General features: G+C 43.3%; 1 non-coding gene across 1 annotated transcript; it reads right to left on the bottom strand.

The window, feature by feature from the left end:
• Window positions 1-75: 75 nt before the first annotated feature.
• Window positions 76-151, bottom strand: trnaa-ugc (transfer RNA alanine (anticodon UGC)). Its single transcript has one exon. It is a non-coding gene; the product is annotated as a tRNA-Ala (tRNA).
• Window positions 152-9,445: the final 9,294 nt, after the last annotated feature.

The raw sequence follows: 9,445 nt of genomic DNA, 5'->3' as shown, positions 1-9,445 counted from the left end.
ATATATCCCATTTAGCAGACGCTTTTGTCCAAAGCGACTTACAAGTCGGCTGGGGCCACTACTTTTGCATATGGGTGGCCCCAGTGGGAATCGAACCCACGACGCTTGGCGTTGCAAGCGCCATGCTCTACCGACTGAGCCACACAGGACCCTATTTATGCACCGAGCTGTCTGTTTGAACTACTGGCACACAGCTCGGACACCCATGCATACCCAACAAGACATGCCACAAGAGGTCTCTTCACAGTCCCCAAGTCCAGAACAGACAATGGGAGCGCACAGTACTACATAGAGCCATGACTACATGAAACTCTATTCCACATCAGGTAACTGATACAAGCAGTAGAATCAGATTTTAAATAACTAATAAAGATATACCTAATGGAACAGTGAGGACAGTGAAGCAACACAAATATAGACACAGCCACATGCATACACACACACGCTAACATAGGCACTATACACACACGTAGACATGGATTTTGTACTGTGGATATGTGGTAGTGGTAGTGTGTTGTGAAATCCGTGAATGTATTGTAATGTTTTTTAAATTGTATAAACTGCCTTAATTTTGCTGGACCCAGTAAATAGTAGCTGCCTTGGCAGCAGCTAATGAGTTTCCATAATAAATATAAATAAATACCAATACTGAGGTTAACCACAGGATGTTCAAACCCACCATTATAACCATCTATTTTCTGCTTCTTCTGCTTCTACTTCCTCCTGCTCATCTTCTTCTCAGTTCTCCAGTTTGGTTTCACCACGATCTTTGTGGCTGCATTCCCATTGGCTCCTCTACTGGCTCTGCTCAACAACATCATCGAGATACGACTGGACGCCTACAAGTTTGTCACCCAGTGGAGGAGACCCATGCCTGCCAGAGCCACAGACATTGGTCAGTAATACAGCCACAGACATTGGTCAGAAATACAGATATAGGTCAGTAATACGCAAACAGATACAAGTCAGTAATACAGACACAGATACAGGTCAGTAATACAGACACAGATACAGGTCAGTAATACAGACACAGATACAGGTCAGTAATACAGACACAGCTACAGGTCAGTAATACAGACACAGATACAGGTCAGTAATACAGACACAGATACAGGTCAGTAATACAGACACAGATACAGGTCAGTAATACAGATACAGTTCAGTAATACAGATACAGGTCAGTAATACAGACACAGATACAGGTCAGTAATACAGACACAGATACAGGTCAGTAATACAGACACAGATACAGGTCAGTAATACAGATACAGGTCAGTAATACAGATACAGGTCAGTAATACAGACACGGATACAGGTCAGTAATACAGACACAGATACAGGTCTGTAATACAGACACAGATACAGGTCTGTAATACAGACACAGCTACGGGTCAGTAATACAGACACAGATACAGGTCAGTAATACAGACACAGCTACAGGTCAGTAATACAGACACAGATACAGGTCAGTAATACAGACACAGATACAGGTCAGTAATACAGACACAGCTACAGGTCAGTAATACAGACACAGATACAGGTCAGTAATACAGACACAGATACAGGTCAGTAATACAGACACAGATACAGGTCAGTAATACAGACACAGATACAGGTCAGTAATACAGATATAGGCCAGTAATACAGACACAGATACAGGTCAGTAATACAGACACAGATACAGGTCAGTAATACAGACACAGATACAGGTCAGTAATACAGCCACAGATACAGGTCAGTAATACAGACACAGATACAGGTCAGTAATACAGACACAGATACAGGTCAGTAATACAGATACAGGTCAGTAATACAGACACAGATACAGGTCAGTAATACAGACACAGATACAGGTCAGTAATACAGACACAGATACAGGTCTGTAATACAGACACAGCTACAGGTCAGTAATACAGATACAGGTCAGTAATACAGACACAGATACAGGTCAGTAATACAGATACAGGTCAGTAATACAGACACAGATACAGGTCAGTAATACAGACACAGCTACAGGTCAGTAATACAGACACAGCTACATTCAGTAATACAGATACAGGTCAGTAATACAGACACAGATACAGGTCAGTAATACAGACACAGATACAGGTCAGTAATACAGACACAGATACAGGTCAGTAATACAGACACAGATACAGGTCAGTAATACAGACACAGATACAGGTCAGTAATACAGACACAGCTACAGGTCAGTAATACAGACACAGATACAGGTCAGTAATACAGACACAGATACAGGTCAGTAATAAAAGACACAGCTACAGGTCAGTAATACAGACACATATACAGGTCAGTAATACAGACAGAGCTACAGGTCAGTAATACAGACACAGATATAGGCCAGTAATACAGATACAGATACAGGTCAGTAATACAGACACAGATACAGGTCAGTAATACAGACACAGATACAGGTCAGTAATACAGACACAGATACAGGTCAGTAACACAGATACAGGTCAGTAATACAGACACAGATACAGGTCAGTAATACAGACACAGATACAGGTCAGTAATACAGACACAGATACAGGTCAGTAATACAGATACAGGTCAGTAATACAGACACAGATACAGGTCAGTAATACAGACACAGATACAGGTCAGTAATACAGACACAGATACAGGTCAGTAATACAGACACAGATACAGGTCAGTAATACAGATACAGGTCAGTAATACAGACACAGATACAGGTCAGTAATACAGACACAGATACAGGTCAGTAATACAGACACAGATACAGGTCAGTAATACAGACACAGATACAGGTCAGTAATACAGACACAGCTACAGGTCAGTAATACAGACACAGATACAGGTCAGTAATACAGACACAGATACAGGTCAGTAATACAGACACAGATACAGGTCAGTAATACAGACACAGATACAGGTCAGTAATACAGACACAGATACAGGTCAGTAATACAGACACAGATACAGGTCAGTAATACAGATACAGGTCAGTAATACAGACACAGATACAGGTCAGTTATTTCTTCCATATGTTAAGTTTATTACACAATGCTAATCAGATGGGGAAACTGTCCTGAGGTGCATTTGCAGGCAGGGATTTTACCAAGAGCGTGTGAGATCGACGGAGACATAAAGGATCTGTTGTTCGTTGAAAATTGAACACTTCCTCCCCCATAGTAGCTTTTAGATTACTGGTAAAGATAGCGAGAGAGAGAGTAGAAGTATATTAAGAGTAAAAGCATTTTGCGTAATGCGCCCCTGTGTTCCCATCAGGTATCTGGTATGGTATCCTGGAGGGGATCGGCGTGCTGGCTGTCATCACCAACGCCTTCGTCATCGCCATCACCTCCGACTACATCCCCCGCTTCGTCTACGCGTTCAGATACGGACCCTGTGTGGACAAGGAGTACCACCACGAGAAGTAGGTCCAATTTCTCCAGGCAGGGTATACCTTGTGTTGTCTGTTCGTTAAATAATGCCCTGACCATTCTACAGGGATACCTTGTGTTACAATATTAGTTGGTTGTTGTGGCTCCGTTGGTAAGAGTCCAGTGCTTTTTTTAAATTAGAGCGATTTGGTAACAGGAAATACATTTATTTTCATTACACAATGAAAAACTGATTTTTTTTGTGTTGATACATGTAACTTAATGTAAAATCGACATTTCACAAAATGCCGCGCAACCTTGAGGGAATCTTATTTGAGTCAGAAAAGAATGTTCATGTGATAGGTAAGAGATATACACAACTTTGCAGAGAGCTTATCCAACTGACAATCTCTTTGATAAAGAATATAAACTATTGGAACCAAGACTTAAAAGAACTGATGTTGGCACAAGATGGAGGAAAAGTTGGAGCCTACCTAATGACATGAGAGTTATTAACTAGCTTAACACAGTATAAACTAATGTATAGGATTTATTATACAACAGACTCAATTCAGAAATTCTACAGCACAACGGCAGAGTCATGTCTTAAGTGTAAAACTTACAATGACTCCATAATCCATGCCATCTGGGAATCCTACCTTCAAACTGTCAGGATTTGGCCAGGGTTGTTCCGGGTTTTGGTCACTAGATGCCCCCATTGTGCTTTTTGACCTTATGTTTTTTCCCTTGTTCCCCATTATTATTTGCACCTGTACCTCGTTTCCCCTGATTGTATTTAAACCCTTAGTTTCCCTCAGTTCTGTGCTCTGTGTTTGTATGTTAGCACCCAGCCCTAGTGTTCTGTGTTTTCCTGTCGATTCCGGTGGATGCTCTTGTGGAATTCTGTTTTTGTTCTTGAGTGTCTCTTGAGGCTTTTTTGTGCTATTCCTACCACCTTTTGGATTTGCCATTTTTGTATTTAAGGACTTCTCCTTTTTACTTTATTAAATACACCGTCTTAAGTACTGCTGTGTCTGCCTCATCTTCTGGGTTCTGCTGACTATTCGTGGCTCAGTTGGTTAAGTGACTGTTTCTCACTCCGGAGACCCAGGTTCGTAACCGGGTCCTGACACAAACTCAGTGCCTCTAAGCTTGACATCATGGGAAAATCAAAAGAAATCAGCCAAGACCTCAGAAAACTAGTTGTAGACCTCCACAAGTCTGGTTCATCCTTGGGAGCAATTTCCAAACGCCTGAAGGTACCACGTTCATCTGTACAAACAATAGTACGCAAGTATAAACACCATGGGACCACGCAGCCATCATACCGCTCAGGAACGAGACGCCTTCTGTCTCCAAGAGATGAACGTACTTTGGTGCGAAAAGTGCAAATCTATCCCAGAACCACAGCAAAGTACCTTGTGAAGATGCTGGAGGAAACAGGGACAAAAGTATCTATATCCACAGTAAAACGAGTCCTAATTCGACATAACCTGAAAGGCTGCTCAGCAAGGAAAAAGCCACTGCTCCAAAACCGCCATAAAAAAGCCAGACTATGGTTTGCAACTGCATATGGGGGCAAAGATTGTACTTTTTGGAGAAATGTCCTCTGGTCTGATGAAACTAAAACAGAACTGCTTGGCCATAATGACCATCGTTATGTTTGGAGGAAAAAGGGGGAGGCTTCCAAGCAGGAGAACACCATCCCAACCGTGAAGAATGGGGGTGGCAGCATCATGTTGTGGGGTGTTTGACCCAAGTTAAACAATTTAAAGGCAATGCTACCAAATAATAATTAAGTGTATGTAAACTTCTGACCCACTGGGAATTTGATGAAAGAAAATAAAAGCTGAAATTAATCCTTCTCTCTACTATTATTCTGAGATTTTACATTCTTAAAATAAAGTGGTGATCCTAGCTGACCTAAAACAGGGACTTTTTTTACCAGGATTAAATGTCAGGAATTGTGAAAAACTGAGTTTAAATCTATTTGGCTAAAGTGTATGTAAACTTCCGACTTCAAATATAAAACATTATTATAAATGAACGAACAATGATAACAAAACATTTACCACTGTGAGGTTTCCAAACTAGAGACCTTTATTCTATGATCACACCATACACTATTTTATTTCCATCTCTCATCACACAACAACATGCCATTCCAGCTGAATCTGCTTCCTCCTTCTCTTCTTCTTCTTCTTCCTCCTTCTCTTCTTCTTCTTCCTGCTTCTCTTCTTCTTCTTCCTCCTTCTCTTTCTTTCTTCTTCCTCCTTCTCTTCTTCTTCCTCCTTCTCTTCTTCTTCCTCCTTCTCTTCTTCTTCTTCTTCCTCCTTCGCTTCTTCTTCTTCTTCCTCCTTCGCTTCTTCTTCTTCCTCCTTCTCTTCTTCTTCTTCTTCATCCTTCTCTTCTTCTTCTTCTTCCTCCTTCTCTTCATCTTCTTCTTCCTCCTTCTCTTCTTCTTCTTCTTCTTCCTCCTTTTCTTCTTCTTCTTCCTCCTTCTCTTCTTCTTCCTCCTTCTCTTCTTCTTCTACTGGCTTGTTCCATGTCAGCTTTTAGTTTCTCCACTTTCTCCTTCTGGTTCCTGAGAGAGTGATGATATTAGACTTGGAAATCAACAAAAAGACACACAAGACATAACAGTATTAACAATGTGATAAGCTATGCATAATTATATATGCATGTAAAAACAAAGTTTGAAACCATGACAATTCCCACTCTCTCTTCACCTTGACTCTACGCCTCCAGGATACTCTTCTGCTGGATTCCATAAAAATGAAAGCCCGTAAAAAGCCTCCTCATTCTTTCGTCTTCCCCTTTTGGCCCCAGGTTCCCGAGAGGTGTTCCCAAGTCATGTCCTTTTCACTTTGTTCCCCAACTCCTCCATTGCCACCTGATAGGCACGTCACCTGATAGGCAAGTGCGTATCCCTAATCAACCCTACATCCTCTTGAGGTAACCCAGCACTGTATATGCTTTCACGTCAATGCTTTCAAAATGTTGTTTAGAGTAGAATTACCCCGACATCCTCTTTCATATGATGCATTAACCAATAAAGCAGCTAACCCCAACCCAACTATGGTGTTTATATGAGCTCCCAGACCCAACCCATCTATGGTGTATATAGGAGCTCCCAGACCCAACCCATCTATGGTGTATATAGGAGCTCCCAGACCCAACCCATCTATGGTGTATATAGGAGCTCCCAGACCCAACCCATCTATGGTGTATATAGGAGCTCCCAGACCCAACCCATCTATGGTGTATATAGGAGCTCCCAGACCCAACCCATCTATGGTGTATATAGGAGCTCCCAGACCCAACCCATCTATGGTGTATATAGGAGCTCCCAGACCCAACCCATCTATGGTGTATATAGGAGCTCCCAGACCCAACCCATCTATGGTGTATATAGGAGCTCCCAGACCCAACCCATCTATGGTGTATATAGGAGCTCCCAGACCCAACCCATCTATGGTGTTTATAGGAGCTCCCAGACCCAACCCATCTATGGTGTATATAGGAGCTCCCAGACCCAACCCATCTATGATGTTTATAGGAGCTCCCAGACCCAACCCATATATGGTGTATATAGGAGCTCCCAGACCCAACCCATATATGGTGTTTATAGGAGCTCCCAGACCCAACCCATCTATGGTGTATATAGGAGCTCCCAGACCCAACCCATATATGGTGTTTATAGGAGCTCCCAGACCCAACCCATATATGGTGTTTATAGGAGCTCCCAGACCCAACCCATATATGGTGTTTATAGGAGCTCCCAGACCCAACCCATCTATGATGTATATAGGATCTCCCAGACCCAACCCATCTGCATGTATGTCTACAGTGGAATCTAGTCTCTCTCTCTCTGCTTCCTGTGTCATGGTGTCTTCACTTCCTGTGTCATGGTGTCTTCACTTCCTGTGTCATGGTGTCTTCACTCACCCATTATGCTGTTGGACCTCACTTCACGTGAGAACTATGCCCCCCCCCCAAGGAGAGACACTACGATCTGAGAACTATGCCCCACCCACCCAAGGAGAAACACTACGATCCGAGAACTATGCCCCCCCCTCCCCCAAGGAGAGACACTACGATCTGAGAACTATGCCCCACCCCCCAAGGAGAAACACTACGATCCGAGAACTATGCCCCCCTCCCCCAAGGAGAGACACTACGATCTGAGAACTATGCCCCCCTCCCCCAAGGAGAGACACTACGATCTGAGAACTATGCCCCCCCCCCCAGGAGAGACATGACGAGTCTTTACCGCTGCAGGTGCTGTAAGGAGTACTGTGTGTGGACCAGACCAACGCTGTCCCAATACAGTGCACCTATGCGATTTAACATTAAAATGCCGATGACATGGTAAAACAAAAAAAGAGAACAAAAAAAAAAACTTCATGTTTGACCATCATCCAGTGAGTTCTCTAACAAACAGCCTCCCATCGGAGGACACTTAGCGGTAAGGTTTCTGGAGCCTCCCTAGTCATTTTGAGCAGCGCCTCCACCCTTCACCGTTCTATAGCGACTGTCTCTCCCTGTATCCAAATCATAACTAAAACATCTTATAAGTTATCCAACCCAAATTCAGTCCTTAGTGCTTACTTTGAGTCGAGGACAGCTTCTCAATTTAGCAGACATCATCCCGGTTAGAATGTACATTTATAAACGGAAACCTTTTATTGCCGGTAATAACTGCTCATTACAGCCCCCCCCCTTTGTCCCTGTTTTCCTGTCACGAGTGGCCTGGTAATGAAAGATCAGTATCCCAATGCATACTTAGTCCAAATTATTTGCAGTGTGAAGACCCCCCCGACCTTCTTCCGACACTTATCATTCTAGAGTGTCTTTTTCAGATCGTGTTCACAGTTCATCTTCCCAACGGCACATGTAACTCTTGCCTGTCCCAGTTGATGGCCCTTGATAATGCCCCGATTTCAATATCCAAATAGATACATCCTTTTCTCCCACATACACGAATCTCTCACCTGAGACGTTCTCTCTCTCCACGCTCACTCCACACGCGCTCTCAGCACTCCTGCCGCCCGCACCCTGGTTTATTGCACTAACAGAAGTGTTAAAGGGCAGATAGAAGTGATTAGATAGAAGAGATTGATCAGGCCTCACCAGGAAGTCAGGATACAGGGCATTCGGCACCATTCAAATATTTCCTCTCGCTTTTCTTTCCCTGATCTTCTGAACCCATTTAAATATCTTTCAAAAAATGTCCATCCTTCGGCATACCTAATATAGAACTGAATTGAAAAGACCCAATCCCAAATAAATCCCACAGTATCAACACCACTAACGCCTATTCGTAACCGGTATGTTGTGTGTGCGTGCTGGTGAACCGTAGTTTCAGGACACACATGAACAAGGCCTCACTTATCAGGAACTCTGTTTACGGCCTAATCCAGATACTTTTATACTTAAACTGCCGAATATCACTAACTGCCTTTCCCCAAGCCCAAAGTCTCTTCCCCAAGCCCAAAGTCTCTTCCCCAAGCCCAAAGTCTCTTCCCCAAGCCCAAAGTCTCTTTCCCAAGCCCAAAGTCTCTTCCCCAAGCCCAAAGTCTCTTCCCCAAGCCCAAAGTCTCTTCCCCAAGCCCAAAGTCTCTTCCCCAAGCCCAAAGTCTCTTTCCCAAGCCCAAAGTCTCTTTCCCAAGCCCAAAGTCTCTTTCCCAAGCCCAAAGTCTCTTTCCCAAGCCCAAAGTCTCTTTCCCAAGCCCAAAGTCTCTTTCCCAAGCCCAAAGTCTCTTTCCCAAGCCCAAAGTCTCTTCCCCAAGCCCAAAGTCTCTTCCCCAAGCCCAAAGTCTCTTCCCCAAGCCCAAAGTCTCTTCCCCAAGCCCAAAGTCTCTTCCCCAAGCCCAAAGTCTCTTTCCCAAGCCCAAAGTCTCTTTCCCCAAGCCCAAAGTCTCTTTCCCAAGCCCAAAGTCTCTTTCCCAAGCCCAAAGAGATAATGAAACCCCTCTTTTAGAAAAGAAAGTGTACATTTCGTTAGCATTCACTATGCTACATTTTAATCAGCAATCCAAAAGTATGAATTATAAACCAACCGTGATAATTGTAAA

This window comes from Oncorhynchus masou, unplaced genomic scaffold (genome assembly GCF_036934945.1).
Source record: "Oncorhynchus masou masou isolate Uvic2021 unplaced genomic scaffold, UVic_Omas_1.1 unplaced_scaffold_9843, whole genome shotgun sequence".
In the NCBI taxonomy this organism is placed as follows: Eukaryota; Metazoa; Chordata; class Actinopteri; order Salmoniformes; family Salmonidae; genus Oncorhynchus; species Oncorhynchus masou.
Note: the sequence above shows the minus strand (reverse complement) of the source record. Positions and strands in the feature narration are given on the sequence as shown.